The sequence below is a fragment of the Prionailurus bengalensis genome, chromosome B2, assembly GCF_016509475.1.
Source record: "Prionailurus bengalensis isolate Pbe53 chromosome B2, Fcat_Pben_1.1_paternal_pri, whole genome shotgun sequence".
Classification (NCBI taxonomy): domain Eukaryota; kingdom Metazoa; phylum Chordata; class Mammalia; order Carnivora; family Felidae; genus Prionailurus; species Prionailurus bengalensis.
In genome coordinates, this window is record NC_057349.1 from 71,193,335 (window position 1) to 71,208,929 (window position 15,595).

Here is a 15,595-nt window from a genome sequence, read left to right on the forward strand (position 1 = left end):
TTTTGGATACTAGTCCTTTGTCCGATATGTCATTTGCAAATATCTTTCCCATTCCGTCAGTTGCCTTTTAGTTTTGTTCATTGTTTCCTTTGCTGTGCAGAAGGTTTTTATCTTCATGAGGTCCCAATAGTTCATTTTTGTTTTTAATTCCCTTGTCTTTGGAGTTGTGTCAAGTAAGAAATTGCTGCAGCTGAGGTCAGAGAGGTTTTTTCCTGCTTTCTCTTCTAGGGTTTTGATGGTTTCCTGTCTCACAGTCAGGTCCTTCATCCATTCTGAGTTTATTTTTGTGAATGGTATAAGAAAGTGGTCTAGTTTCATTCTTTGCATGTTGCTGTCCAGTTCTCCCAGCACCATTTGTTAAAGAGACTGTCTTTTTTCCATTGGATATTCTTTCCTGCTTTGTCAAAGATTAGTTGGCCATACTTTTGTGGGTCCAATTCTGGAGTCTCTATTCTATTCCATTGGTGTATGTGTCTATTTTTGTGCCAATACCATGCTGTCTTGATGATTACAGCTTTGTAGTAGAGGCTAAAGTCTGGGATTGTGATGCCTCCTGCTTTGGTCTTCCTCAAAATTACTTTGGCTATTGGTGTCTTTTGTGGTTACATACAAATTTTAGGATTGTTTGTTCTAGCTTCAAGAAGAATGCTGGTGCAATTTGACTGGGATTGCATTGGATGTGTAGGTAGCTTTGGGTAGTATTGACATTTTAACAATATTTATTCTTCCAATCCACAAGCACAGAATGTTTTTCCATTTCTTTATATCTTCTTCAATTTCCTTCATAAGCTTTCTATAATTTTCAGTATCCAGATCTTTACATCTTTGGTTAGGTTTATTCCTAGGTATTTTATGATTCTTGGTGCAATTGTGAATGGGATCAATTTCTTTATTTGTCTTTCTGTTGCTTCATTGTTAGTGTATAAGAATGCAACTGATTTCTGTACGTTAATTTTGTACCCTGCGACTTTCCTCAATTCATGTATCAGTTCTAGCAGACTTTTGGCAGAGTCTATAGTTTTCCATGTATAATATGTCATCTGCAAAAAGTGAAAGCTTGACTTCATCTTTGCCAATTTTGATGCTTTTGATTTCCTTTTGTTGTCTGATTGCTGATGCTAGAACTTCTAGCACTATGTTAAACAACAGTGGTGAGAGTGGACATCCCTGTCGTGTTCCTGATCTCAGGGGGAAAGCTCTCAGTTTTTTCCCATTGAGGATGCTATTAGCTGTGGGATTTTCATAAATAGCTTTCATGATGTTTAAGTATGTTCCTTCTATCCCGAATTTCTCGAGGGTTTTTATGAAGAAAGGATGCTCAATTTTGTCAAACTCTTTTTCTGCATCGATTGACAGGATCATATGGTTCTTTTCTTTTATTTTATTAATGTGATGTATCACATTGATTTGCGAATGTTGAACCAGCCCTGCAGCCCAGAATGAATCCCACTTGATCATGGTGAATAATTCTTTTTATATGCTGTTGAATTCGATTTGCTAGTATCTTATTGAGAATTTGTGCATCCATATTCATCAGGGATATTGGCCTGTAGTTCTCTTTTTTTGATGGGTCCCTGTCTGGTTTAGGAATCAAAGTAATGCTGGCTTCATAGAATGAGTCTGGAAGTTTTCCTTCCTTTTCTATTTTTTGAACAGTTTGAGAAGGATAGGTATTATCTCTGCTTTAAATGTCTGGTAGAATTCCCCAGGGAAGCCATCTGGTCCTGGACTCTTATTTGTTGGGAGATTTTTGATAACTGATTCAATTTATTCACTGGTTATGGGTCTGTTCAAGTTTTCCATTTCTTCCTGTTTGAGTTTTGGAAGTGTGTGGGTGTTTAGGAATTTGTCCATTTCTTCCAGGTTGTCCAGTTTGTTGGCATATAATTTTTCATACTATTCCCTGATAATTGCTTGTATTTCTGAGGGATTGGTTGTAATAATTCCTTTTTCATTCATGATTTAATCTATTTGGGTCACCTCCCTTTTCTTTTTGATAAACCTGGCTAGAGGTTTATCAATTTTGTTTGTTTTCAAAAAAACAACTTTTGGTTTCATTGATCTGCTCTACAGTTTTTTTAGATTGTATATTGTTTATTTCTGCTCTGATCTTTGTTATTTCTCTTCTTCTGCTGGGTTTAGGGTGTCTTTGCTGTTCTGCTTCTATTTCCTTTAGGTGTGCTATTAGATTTTGTATTTGGGATTTTTCTTGCCTGGATTGCCATGTTATTTCCTCTCAGCACTGCCTACACTGCATCCCAGAGCATTTGGATTGTTGTATTTTCATTTTCATTTGTTTCCATATATTTTTTAATTTCTTCTCTAATTGCCTGGTTGACCCATTCATTCTTTAGTAGGGTGTTCTTTAACCTCCATGCTTTTGGGGGTTTTCCAGATTTTTTCCTATGGTTGCTTTCAAGTTTCATAACACTGTGGTCTGAAAGTGTTCATGGTATGATCTCAATTCTTGTATACTTATGAAGGGCTGTTTTGTGACCCAGTATGTGATCTATCTTGGAGAATGTTTCATGTGCACTCGAGAAGAAAGTATATTCTGTTGCTTAGGGATGCAGAGTTCTAAATATATCTGTCAAGTCCATCTGATCCAATGTACCATTCAGGGCCCTTGTTTCTTTATTGATCCTGTGTCTAGATGATCTATCCATTGTTGTAAGTGTGGTATTAAAGTCCCCTGCAATTACCACATTCTTATCAATAAGGTTGCTTATGTTTGTGATTAATTGTTTTATATATTTGGGGGCTCCCATATTTGGCGCATAGACATTTATAATTGTTAGCTCTTCCTGATGGATAGACCCTGTAATTATTAATAATGCCCTTCTTCATCTCTTCTACATCCCTTCAATTTAAAGTCTAGTTTGTCTGATATAAGTATGGCTACTCCAGCTTTCTTTTGACTTCCAGTGGCATAATAAATAGTTCTCCATCCCCCCACTCTCAATCTGAAGGTTTCCTCAGGTCTAAAATGAGTCTCTTGTAGACAGCAAATAGATGAGTCTTGTTTTTTTATCCATTCTGATACCCTATGTCTTTTGGTTGGTGCATTTAGTCCATTTACATTCAGTGTTATTCTAGAAAGATATGGGTTTAGAGTCATTGTGATGTCCGTAGGTTTCATGCTTGTAGCGATGTCTCTGGTACTTTGTCTCACAGGATCCCCCTTAGGATCTCTTGTAGGGCTGGTTTAGTGGTGACGAATTCCTTCAGTTTTTGTTTGGGAAGACCTTTATCTCTCCTTCTATTCTAAATGACAGACTTGCTGGATAAAGGATTCTCGGCTGCATATTTTTTTCTGTTTATCACATTGAAGATCTCCTGCCATTCCTTTCTGGCCTGCCAAATTTCAGTAGAGAGATCGGTCACGAGTCTTATAGGTCTCCCTTTATATGTTAGAGCACGTTTATCTCTAGCTGCTTTCAGAATTTTCTCTTTATCCTTGTATTTTGCCAGTTTCACTATGATATGTCGTGCAGAAGATCAATTCAAGTTACATCTGAAGGGAGTTCTCTGTGCCTCTTGGATTTCAATGTCTTTTTCCTTCCCAAGATCAGGGAAGTTCTCAACTATGATTTGTTCAAGTACACCTTCAGCCCCTTTCTCTCTCTTCTTCTTCTGGAATTCCTATGATACGGATATTGTTCCATTTGATTGCATCACTTAGTTCTCTAATTGTCCCCTTATACTACTGGATTTTTATCTCTCTTTTTCTCAGCTTTCTCTTTTTCCATAATTTTATCTTCTAATTCACCTATTCTCTCCTCTACCTCTTCAATACATGCTATGGCCGCCTTCATTTTATTTTGCACCTCATTTGTAGCATTTTTTAGCTCCTCCTGCCTATTTTTTAGTACCTTGATCTCTGTAGCAATAGATTCTCTGCTGTTCTCTATGCTTTTTTCAAGCCCAGCTATTAATTTTATGACCATTATTCTAAATTCTTGTTATGTTATATTGCTTAAATTGTTTTTGATCAATTTGTTAGCTGTCGCTACTTCTTGGAGTTCATTTCGAGGAGAATTCTTCCATTTTGTCATTTTGGGTAGTCCCTGCAGTAGCTCCAAACTGCAGGGCACCTCCCTTGTGCTGTCCAGAGTAACTTGTGTTGGTGAGCAGGGCCACAGTCGGACCCGATGTCTGCCCCCAGCCCACCGTTGGGGCCACAGTCAGACTGGTGTATACCTTATCTTCCTCTCTCCCAGGGGTAGGACTCACTGTGGAGTGGTGTGGCCCCTGTCTGGGCTACTTGCACACTGCCAGGCTTGTGGTGCTTCTTTGATGAGATATGGTGTATTAGCTGGGGTGGTTCTGCGAGGTGCACAGAGGCAAGAGGAGCAGGCTTAGCTTGCTTTGCCCTCGGTGGTCCCCTGGGGGAAGGGCCCTGCAACACCGGGAGGGAGGCCAACCCATGGGAGGGATAGATCCACAGAAGCACAGCACTGGGTGTTTGCATGGTGCAAGCAAGTTCAGTGACAGGAACTGGTTCCCTTTGGAATTTTGGCTGGGGGATGGGAGAGGGAGATGGTGCTTGCCACTGCCTGTGTTCCCCAGCCAGGCTGAGCTCTGTCTTCTGGGGCTCAACAGCTCTCCCTCCCAGCGTCCTCTTGCCTGCCCCACTCTCTGCGAGCAGAGCTATTGACTTTTAACATTCCAGATGTTAAGTCCTGCTGGCTGTCAGAACTCAGAGTCATCCCCTCCACTTTTGCAAGCAAGACTTTGGAGGCTCTGCCTTGCTGGGCAGGCTGCCCCTCAAGAATGCATGTTGTTGTAGTCTTTTTGGTTAGCCTACACACAGAAAGTAGAGTGAAAGAGGTGGCATAGATATATAAGAGTAAGTAGAAGATACCCAATATATTTAAAATTTAAATAAAATAATGTTGTATTATTATGTGTTTTTGGCATCCAACTCAGATGGAATTTTAAAAATTCAGTAACATTGCTATAATTAGATTCTTTCTATTGTTTACCTATTTATGTGACCAAGATTTTATCAATCTGAACGCTGTCTCATCTGAGCAGTAAGTGATTCATCCAAAGGCACTGAGCAGAAAGGAAAACCACATATATCTCAGATGTGTTTACAGAAATATGATTACAATTACCAAGTGTTTAATATATTAGGTATTTACATTTTGTGGAGGTAAAATAGGTATATAACATTTTAAAAGTTTCAGGTGTACACCATTATAATTTGATATCTGTATACACAACAAATTGGTCATCACCAGTTCATTGTCATACAATTGACCCCTTCACCTATTTCATTGAACCCCAACCCCTTCCCCTCTGATACCAATAATCTGTTTTCTGTATCTTCTTGGAAAACCAGCTCTTAGTTTCATTGATCTTTTCTATTGTCTTTTTAGTTTCCATTTTATTTCCACTCTGATTTTTATTACTTTATTCCTTCTTCTAACTTTGGGCTTCATTTCTTCTTCTTTTTAGTTCCTTTAGATGTAAAGTTAAATTATTTATTTGAGATTTCTCTTGTTTCTTGACGTAGGCCTGTATTGCTAAGAACTTCCCTTTTAGAACAACTTTTGCTGTATCTCATAGATTTTGGTATATTGCATTTCTATTTTCCTTTGTCTCTAGGGATATTTTGATTTCTCCTGTGATTTCTCCTATGACTTAATGGCTGCGTAGTTACGTGTTGTTTATCTCCATGTATTTGTAGTTTTTCCAGGTTTTTTTTTTCGTGTAATTGACTTCTAGTTTCATTCCATTGTGATTGGAAAAGAAAATTGATTTCAGTCTTTTTAAATTTATTTAGACTTGTTTTGTGACATAACATGTGATCTCTCTTGAAGATGTTTCATATGTAGTTGAATGTATGTTCTGTTGTTTTCAGATGGAATATTCTTATATAACTTTTAGGTCCTTCTGGTCTAATGTGTTACTCAAATAACCGTTTCTTTGCTGGTTTTCTGTTGGCATGATATATCCATTGATGTAAGTGGGGTGTCAAAGTTTCCTACTATTATTTTATTACTGTCAATTTCTTCCTTTATGTCTGTTAATATTTTTTATGTATTTAGGTGTTCATGTGTTGAGTGTATAGATATTTACAGTTACTGTATCCTCTGTTGGATTGATCCCTTTATCATTATGCAGTGCCCTTTTTTGCCTCTTATTACAGTCTTTGTTGTAATGTCTATTTTGTCTAAGTATTGTTACCCCATCTTTTTTTATTGCTTGCTTCCTTTTGTGTGGAATAATTTTTTCCATGTTTTCACTTTCAGTGTATAGGTGTGTTTAGATCTAAAGTGAGTCTCTTGTAGGCAGCATATAGATGGCTTTTGGGTTTTTTTATCTGTTCAGTCACTCTATGTCTTTTGATTGGAGCATGTAGAAAATTTAAAATTAAAATAATTATTGATAGGTATGGGCTTATTGCCATTTAAAAAATTCTTTTTGGATTGTTTTTGTAGTTCTTCCTCATTCCTTTTTCTTCTCTTGCTCTCTTCCCTTATACTTTCATGGCTTTCTTTAGTGTTATGTTTGGATTCCCTTCTCTTTATTTTTTGTGTATCTATTATAGACTTTTGATTTTGTGATTACCATTGTATTCATATATAATATCCTATGTTTAAGGTAGGCTACATTAAGTTGATGGGTGCCTTAATTTCAAACACATTTTAAAAACACACTACATTTTTACTCTCTTCCACATTTTATGTATATGATATCATACTTTACATCTTTTTATTTTGTGTATTTCTTGACTAATCTTTGTAGATATAATTGATTTTACTACTTTTGCATTTAAATTCCATACTGGCTTTATACGTGATTACTGCTGTTACTATATGTTTGCTTTTACCTGTGAAATATTTTCTTTTTATAATTTTCTTCTAGTTATAGTCTTTCTACTTACAGAATTCTCAACATTTCTTATAAGGTAGGTGTAGTGATGATGAACTCCTTTAACTGTAGTTTGGGTAATTCTTTATCTCTTGTTCAATCTTTTTTTTTTTAATTTAACTTATTTTTTTTAATTTACATCCAAGTTAGTTAGTATATAGTGCAACAATGATTTCAGGAGTAGATTCCTTAATGTCCCTTACCCATTTAGCCCATCCCCCCTCCCACAACTCCTCCAGTAAACCTCTGTTTGTTCTCCATATTTGTCTCTTATGTTTTTCTTTCCTCCCTGTTTTTATATTATTTTTGCTTTCCTTTACTTGTGTTCATTTGTTTTGCATCTTAAAGTCCTCATATGAGTGAATTCATATGATATTTGTCTTTCTCTGACTGACTAATTTCGTTTAGCATAATATCCTCTAGTTCCATCCACGTAGTTGCAAATGGCAAGGTTTCATTCTTTTTGATTGCTGAGTAATACTCCATCTTCTTCAATCTTTAATGATAAATTTGCTGGATAGAGTATTCTTGGTTGTAGGTTTTTTTTCTTTCAGCACTTTGATTATATTATGCCTCTCCCTTCTGGCCTTCAAAGTCTCTGATAAAAACTTAGCTGACAGCCTTATGGGACTTTCCTTGCATGTAACTTTTCTTTCTCTTACTGTTTTTAAGATTTTTGCCATTTTAATTGGTAATGTTTCTTGGTGTAGATCTCTTTGGGTTCATCTTGTTTGAAAATCTCTATGTGACCTAGATCTTGATATGTTTCCTTCCCCAGATTAGGAAAGCTTTTAGCTATTCGTTCTCCAAATAAATTTTCTGCCCCCTCTCTTCTCCTTCTGTGATCCCTATAATGCAAATGTTGTTGCAATTGATAATGTCACAGAGTTCCTTTAACCTATTCCCATTTATTATTCTTTTCCTTTCTGCTCTTCAGCCTGGTTGCTTTCTATCATTCTGTCTTCTAGATCACTGATTCATTCTGCAATCTCTAATCTGCTATTGATTCTCTCTAGTGTAGTTTTCATTTCAATTGTTATGTTCTTTAGCTCTGACTGGTTCTTTTTTATAGTTTCTATATCTCTGTTGATGTTCTCACTGAGTTTATCCACCATTTTCTCAAGCCCAGAAAGTATTTTTATGATCATTACTTTGAACCCTTTATTAGGCATATTGCTCATCTGCATTTCGTTTAGCTCTTTTTCTGTGATTTTGTCTTATTCTTTGATTTGGAACATATTCCTCTGTCTCCTCATTTTGTCTAATGTTCTTTGTTTCTATGTATTAATTATGTCAGCTATATCTCCTGGTCTTGAAAGCAGTGGCATTGTGTAGAAGAGGTCCTATGGTGCCCTATGGCATAATCTCCCCTGGTCACCAGAACCAAGTGCTCCAGGGGTGTTCCCACTGTGAGCTGTGTACACCCTTCTGTTATAGCTGAGCCATGATTGCTGTGGGCACACCAGTGTGTGGGGTTAGCTTTCAGCTCAGCTGGCTGCAGTGATTTACTTTGCCTGCCTTGGGTGCACTGAGCAGGGTTTGAGTCACATATTATTGAGAGTCCCAGCTGTAGCTTTTGTGAGCTCACTGGTAAGTAGGGTTAGCACTCAACCTACCTGTCTACAATTAGCTTTTGCCACATGTGCAGGTGCACTAAAAGGGCAAGTTTTGTCCCTGCATAGCCAGATAAGAGGCCTGACTACAGGACTTGTGGGTGTGCTGGTGTGTAGGATTCTCTCCTCCACCCTGCAAGGCAGGAGTCACTTTGGAGTGGCATCAGTCCTGACTGGGACTGCCTTCCAGTTGTGGTGGGACAGGAGTTGCTTTGAAGTGATGCTTGCAGAGGTGGTAAGTCAGGTGGAATTGTTCTTTAAGGGAATGCCAGTGTAGGGTACACAGTGCTAGTGAAGCAAATGGAGAGTTTAGAACTGGCTTCTACAAGCATCCAACACTTCAGACTGTAGGAGGGCAAGAAAAGTGATACCTGCCAGCACTTTTGTTACTGAAAAAAATATGAAGGTCCCTGCCCCGCCCCAGCACGTTTTCTAAGATTAATCAATAAATATCCTTCATGTACACCCAAGCACTTTTCAAACTGCTATGTCTGTGCTGTGTTCTGGGCTGTTATTTAGCATGCTGGCTAAGCCCTTTAAGGGTCAGGACTAAGTTTCTTAACTAGTCTCTCACTCTCCCAGAATTGATGGATTTCCAAAGCACCATTGATTTTCAAAGCCAGACATTATGGGGAGTCATTTTCCCAATGTGAGTCCCTAAGGCCAGGGATGTTCAGTGTGAAGTCTGATCTCCTCACCCTTCTATGCTTGTGATGTCCTTCCTTTTTGTGGTCTTCTGGATATGTCATTCTCTCTATGACTAGCTATGGAAGATCTGTTCTGCCAGTCTTCAGGATGTTTTTAGAGTTATTTTAATAAATGTTGTTGTCTCAATGTGTTTGTGGGATGAGGTGAGCTCAGGATCCTCCTGTTACTCCACTTTCCCCCTTTTCTTGTATGTAGTCTTTTTTTTAATGTTTATTTATTTTTGAGAGAGAAACTCAGTATGAGTGGGGGAGGGACAGAGAGAGAGAGAGGGATACACAGAATCCAAAGTAGGCTCCAGGCTCCAAGCTATCAGCAAAGAGCCTGACGTGGGGCTCAAACTCATGAACCATGAGATCATGACTTAGGCTGAAGTTGGATGCTTAACGACCAAGCCACTCAGGTGCCCCGTGTATGTAGTCTTATTATTAATTAATTCCATTTACTTTTAGCTTAAAGAAGTCCCTTTAATATTTCTTCTAAGACTGGTTTGGTGGTGATGAACCCCTTTAGTTTTTGCTTATCTGGAAAACTCTTCTTTTCCATTCTCAGTGATAGCCTTGCCAGGTAGAGAATTCTTGTTTGTTTGTTTGTTTGTTTGTTTTCAGATTTTTGAATGTGTCATGCCACTCCCTTCTGGTCTGGTAAGTGTCTGACAAGAAATCTGCTGATAGACTTGTGGGTTTTCCCTTGTACATAATAGTTGTTTTTCTCTTGCTGCTTTTAAGATTCTCTTTTTAACTTTTACCATGTTAATTATAATATGTCCTGGTGTGGGTATTTTAGGTCTATTTTATTTGGAACTCTCTGGGATTCCTGAATCTGATGTCTGTTTCTTTCACCAGATTAGGGAAATTTTCAGTCATTATTACTTCAAATAAGTTTTGTGGCTCTTTTCTCCTGAGACCCCTATAATGTAAATGTTATTTCACTTGATGTTGCTTGAAAGGTCCTTTAAGTGTCTTTAATTTTTAACTTTTTTTTTCTTTTCCTCCTCTGGCTGAATTCCATTGTTTTGTCTTCCAGCTCACTGACTCATTCTTCTGCTTCATCTAGTCTGGTATTGAACCCTTGTCGTGTTGTTTTTTTTTTGTTGTTTTTTTTTTCCAGTTCAGTTATGATATTCTTCAGCTCTGTAACTTATATTTGGTACTTTCTTATATTTTCCAACTTTTTGTTAAAGCACTTGCTGTGTTTATTTATTCTTCTTAGTTCAGTGAGCATCTTTATGACTATCACTTTGACCTTTTTGTTAGGTAGATTGATTACCTCTGTTTCATTAAAGTCTTTATCTTGTTCTTTCATTTGAAAACATTCCTCTGTCTTCTCATTTTGCCTGACTCTGTATTTGTTTCTGTGTATTAGGCAAATCGCTATTTGTCCCAGGGTTGAAGAAGCAGCCTTTTGTAGAGGATGTCTCATAGAGCTCAGAAGTGCTTTCCTTCTTGGCCTTCAGAGCAGGCACTCAAGGGCCATCACCTGTGTGAGCTGCACATGCCTGCATGTTATGGTGGTACCACAACTGTGGTGTGCAGCTGCAGCACTGGAATAGGCAGAGACCTCAGAGAGGTGCACCTTCTGTTACTAGCAAGTTAGAGAGTTCTGAAATGGTGCCCACCAGCACTAGCATTAGCAAGTTAGAATGAGATCACAAAAGTTTGATGAGCCATATCTTTCTCTAGAAAGAATCCCAACAAATTCCTGCCTCTCCAACGGATGCTTTAAGGTTAGTAAGTGGTTATCCTTCACCCGTGCTCTAGGTACTTTTTGAACTGGAGTTTTTGTGCTGGGTTCCAGAGAAAATGAATCTATGTGCAAGCCCTTTAAAACAGTTTCTCCATTCTATGATTTTCCTTGACATAATCTCATTGGTTTTTAAAGCCAGGCATTTGTGGTCTCATCTCTCCCATGCAGGATCTAGGGGTTGGGGTGGCTGATAAAGGGCACAGACCCCTCACTTCCCAGGGAAAATTGTTGATATTTTTTAGAGCCCTCCCAACTGTGGATCTTCTGTACCTGGAGCAGGTTTGGGGTTTATTTTGTTTTGTTTTTTGTTTTGTACTTGTTTGTGCCTTTCCTGACTGTTTTGATGCTACTCTTTTATCCTTTGTTGTGGAGGCTCTGTTCATCCACTTTTTCGGTCTTTTTTAGAGAAAATTATTCCAGATGTAGGTGAAAATTTGTTATGTCCCTGGTAGGTAATGAGTTCAGGATCTTCCTATGCTGCCATCCTGAACCCCCTCTATATTTAGAAAAATCAATGATGAGTTATAATAATTATAATTACAATTTAACGCAGGAGAAATTTTTAACAGAAAGAGCATATAGTTAATTATTTAATGCACAGTTGGCCCTTGAACAATGTGGGGGTTAGGGTCACATACCACTTGGAAAGTCAAAAATCTATATTTAGCCTTTCACTTCCCCCCAAAACAAAATAGCCTGCTATTGACTGGAAGCCTTACCTATAACATAAAGTTAATTAACAAAACTTTGTACATCATATGTATTATAGATTGTATTCTTACAATAAAGTAAGCTAGAGAAAGAAAGTGTTAAAACCATGAGAAAGATAAAGTACAGTGAGAGAACTGTACTGTATTTATTGAAAAAACTCCACATAAAATTGGACCCACACAGTTCAAACCTGTGTTGTTCAAGGGCCAGTTGTATATATATTCAGAGACAAATTATTCAGTAATCAATAAAAGAATTTTAAGCAGAAATACAGAAATCTTCCTAATCTGGAAAGGGAAATGAATATCCAGATCCACAAAGCCCAAAGAACTCCAAATAGATTGAACATAAAGGAGACTTAACTTCATGAAAAGTTAACTTTATGAAAAAACTTAAAGAAAAATTACAATCAAATAGACAAAACTCAATAGCAGAGAAAATTTTAAAAATTTTGAAAGCAGTAAGAGAATAGTAACTCACAACAAACAAGACTGTCAGCAGGTTTCTTTTGGGTGTGATGAAAATGTGCTGGAATTAGATGGAGGTGATAGGTGATAACTAACACCGTGATGGAACTAAAAGACGATGAACTATACACTTTTTCCCCCAGTTTTATTGAGAAATAATTGATATACATCACTATATGTTTAGGGTGTAGACCATGATTGTTTGGTTTACATGCGGTGTGAAATGATTACCACAATAACTAACATCCATCATCTCATATAGACACAATGAAAAGAAAGAAAAAAATATCCTCATGATGAGAACTACTGGGATCTATTCTCTTATCACCTTTCTTATATATCATACATAGTGTTAGCTCTAGTTGTCTTGTTGAACATTCCATCCTTAGTACTTACTTACTCCCATGATCACTCCCATGATACAACTGGAAGTTTGTACCTTTTGTCCACCTTTCTCCAATTCCCCCTATCCTTGCCTCTGCTAACCACAAATCTGGTCTCTTTCTATGCAATTGTTGTTCTTATTGTTTTAAGATTCCACATATAAATGAAATCATACGGTATTTATCTGACTTATTTAACCTAGCATAATGCCTTCAAGGTCCATCCATATTGTCACAAATGGTAGAATTTCCTCTTTTTTTATGGCTGAATAATATTTCAGTGTGTGTATGTGTCTGTCTGTCTGTCTGTCTCTCTGCCTCAACTTCTCTATCCATTCATCTAGCAACAGACCCTCAAGTTGTTTCTCTGTGTTGGCTATTGTAAATAATTCTGCTATGAATATGGGGGTGTAGATATCTTTTTGAATTAGTGTTTTTGTTTCCCTTGATATATTGCCAGAGGCAGAATTGCTGGGCCATACTGTAGTTTTAATTTTTTGAAGAGTTTACATCTGTTTTCTATAGTGGATATACTAATTTACAATCCTACCAACAATGCACAAGTGTTCTCTTTCCTCCACATCCACACCAACATTTATTATCTCTTACCTTTTTGATAATGGACATTCTATCAGGCATGAGGTAATATCTCATTGTAGTCTTTATTTGCACTTACCTATGACTAGTGATGTTGAGCATCTTGTATGCACCTGTTGGATCTTCATATATCTTCCTTGGAAAAATGTCTTTTCTGGTCCTTTGCCCATTTTTAATGGGGTTATTTGCTTTTTTGCTATTGAGTTGTGAGTTCTTTATATATTTTAGATATTAACTCTTTATCAGATACTTTGAAAATATTTTTTCTCATTCTGTGGATTGTCTTTTCAACTTGTTAATGGTTTCTTTTTAGTTTGAGGTAGTCCTACTTGTTTCTTTTTTATTCTGTTGCTCATGCTTTAGGTGTGATTTCCAACAAATCATTACCAAGATCCATGTCAAGAAGCCTTTTCCTATGTTTTCTTCTAGGAGTTTCATGGTTTCAGGTCTTTCACTTAAGTATTGAAACATTTTTTTTAGTTCATTTTTGTGAGTTTATTTTTGTGAGGGATCAAGTTTCATTCTTTCACATACCAATATCCAATTTTCCCAGCACTATTTTTTGAAAGGATTGCCTTTTCTCCATTGAATATTCTTGGCTCCCTTGTCAAATATTGGTTGACTCTTTATGTGTGGGTTTTTCCTGGGCTCAGTTCTTCTCCTTTGATCCATTTATCTGTTTTGATGCCAGTTCCATACTGTTTTGATTACTGTAGCTTTCTAGTGTAGCTGGAAATCAGAAGTATGATGTCTCCTGCTTTGTTCTTTTTTTCTCAGGAGTACTTTTGCTATTCAAAGTCTTTTGTGGTTCCATATAAATTTTAAGATTGTTTTCTCTACTTCTGTAAAAAGTGCCATTGAAATCTTGATAAGTATTATAGTAAATCAATAGATGACTTTGGGTAGTATGGACATTTTAACCATATTAATTCTTCCAGTCTGTAAACATGGTCTATCTTTCCATTTATTTGTGTCTTCTTTCATTTCTTCCTTCAATGTCTTATAGTTGTCAAAGTAGAGATCTTTCATATCCCTGGTTAAATTTATTCCTAATTATTTTATTATTTTGGATGCTATTGCAAATGGGATCAATTTCTTTTTCAGAAAATTCATTGTTAATGTATGCTGTTAATTTTTATATGTGAACTTTGTATCTTACAACATTCATGAACTTGCTTATTCATTCTAACAGTTCCTTAGTTGGGTCTCCAGGACTTTCTATATATAAAATTATGTCATCTGCAAATAAAAATAATTTTACTTTTTCCTTCCCAATTTTGATGTCTTTTATTTCTTTTTCTTACCTGAATGTTCTAGCTAGGACTTCCAGGAATATGTTGAATAAGAGTGGTGAGAGTGGATACCCTTTTCTTAATCCTGGTCTTAGAAGAAAAAGCTGTTAACCTTTTACCATTGAGTATGATATTAGCTGTGGTCTTGTCATGTATGACCATTATTATGTTGAGATATGTTTCCCCATGCCCAATTTAAGTGTTTTTATCATAAATAATTGTTGAATTTTGTCAAATGCTTTTTCTGCATCATTGACATGATCATATGATCCTTTTTCTTTCATTCTATTATAATCACATTGATTGATTTGTGTGTATGGAACCAGCCCTGCCACCCAAGGATAAATCCCATTTGATCATGGTGAATGATCATTTTCATATGCTGCTGAAATCAGTTTGCTAGTGTTTTGTTGAGATTTTGTGCATCCATATTAATTAAAATATTGGCCTGTAGTTTTCTTTTTTGGTAGTGTCCATCTGGCTTTGGTATCAGGATTATGCTGGCCTTGTAAGATGAGTTTGGGAGTGTTCCCTCATCTTCAATTTTTTGGAAGAGTTTAAGAAGGATTGATGTTAATTCTTCTTTAAATGTCGGTAAGGGGCTCAGTCAGTTAAGTGTTGGACTGTTGATAGCAGCTCAGGTCATGATCTCACTGTCATGGACTGAATCCAGCATTGGACTCCATGCTAGGTATGGAGCATGCTTAAAATTATCTTCCTCTCCCTCTGCCCCTCCCCCACTTGCACGCACACTCTCTCCTTCTCAATAAATAAATAAATAAATAAATAAATAAATAAATAAATAAAGTAAATATTGATAAAAATCACCAGTGAAGAAATGTGTTCTTGGGCTTTCCTTTGTTGGTAGATTTTTAAATTACTGATTCAGTTTCCTTACTCTAGTAATCAATCTATTCAAATTTTCTATTTCTTCCTGATTCAGAAAGGCTGTATGTTTCTAAGAATTTTTCCATTTCTTCTAGGTTGTCCAGTTTGTTGGTATATAGTTGTTCATAGAACTGTACAGTTTAAAATGGTTTAAATGTTATGTGAATCTTACCTCAATAAAAAAAAATCACTCTGCTACTTCAATTCTATTGGATATGTTAACACTGTGATGCTTTTTAAATTTTTAATGTTTATTTATTTGGGGGGGGGCAGAGAGAGAGAGAGAGAGAGAGAATATCTGATGCAGGTTT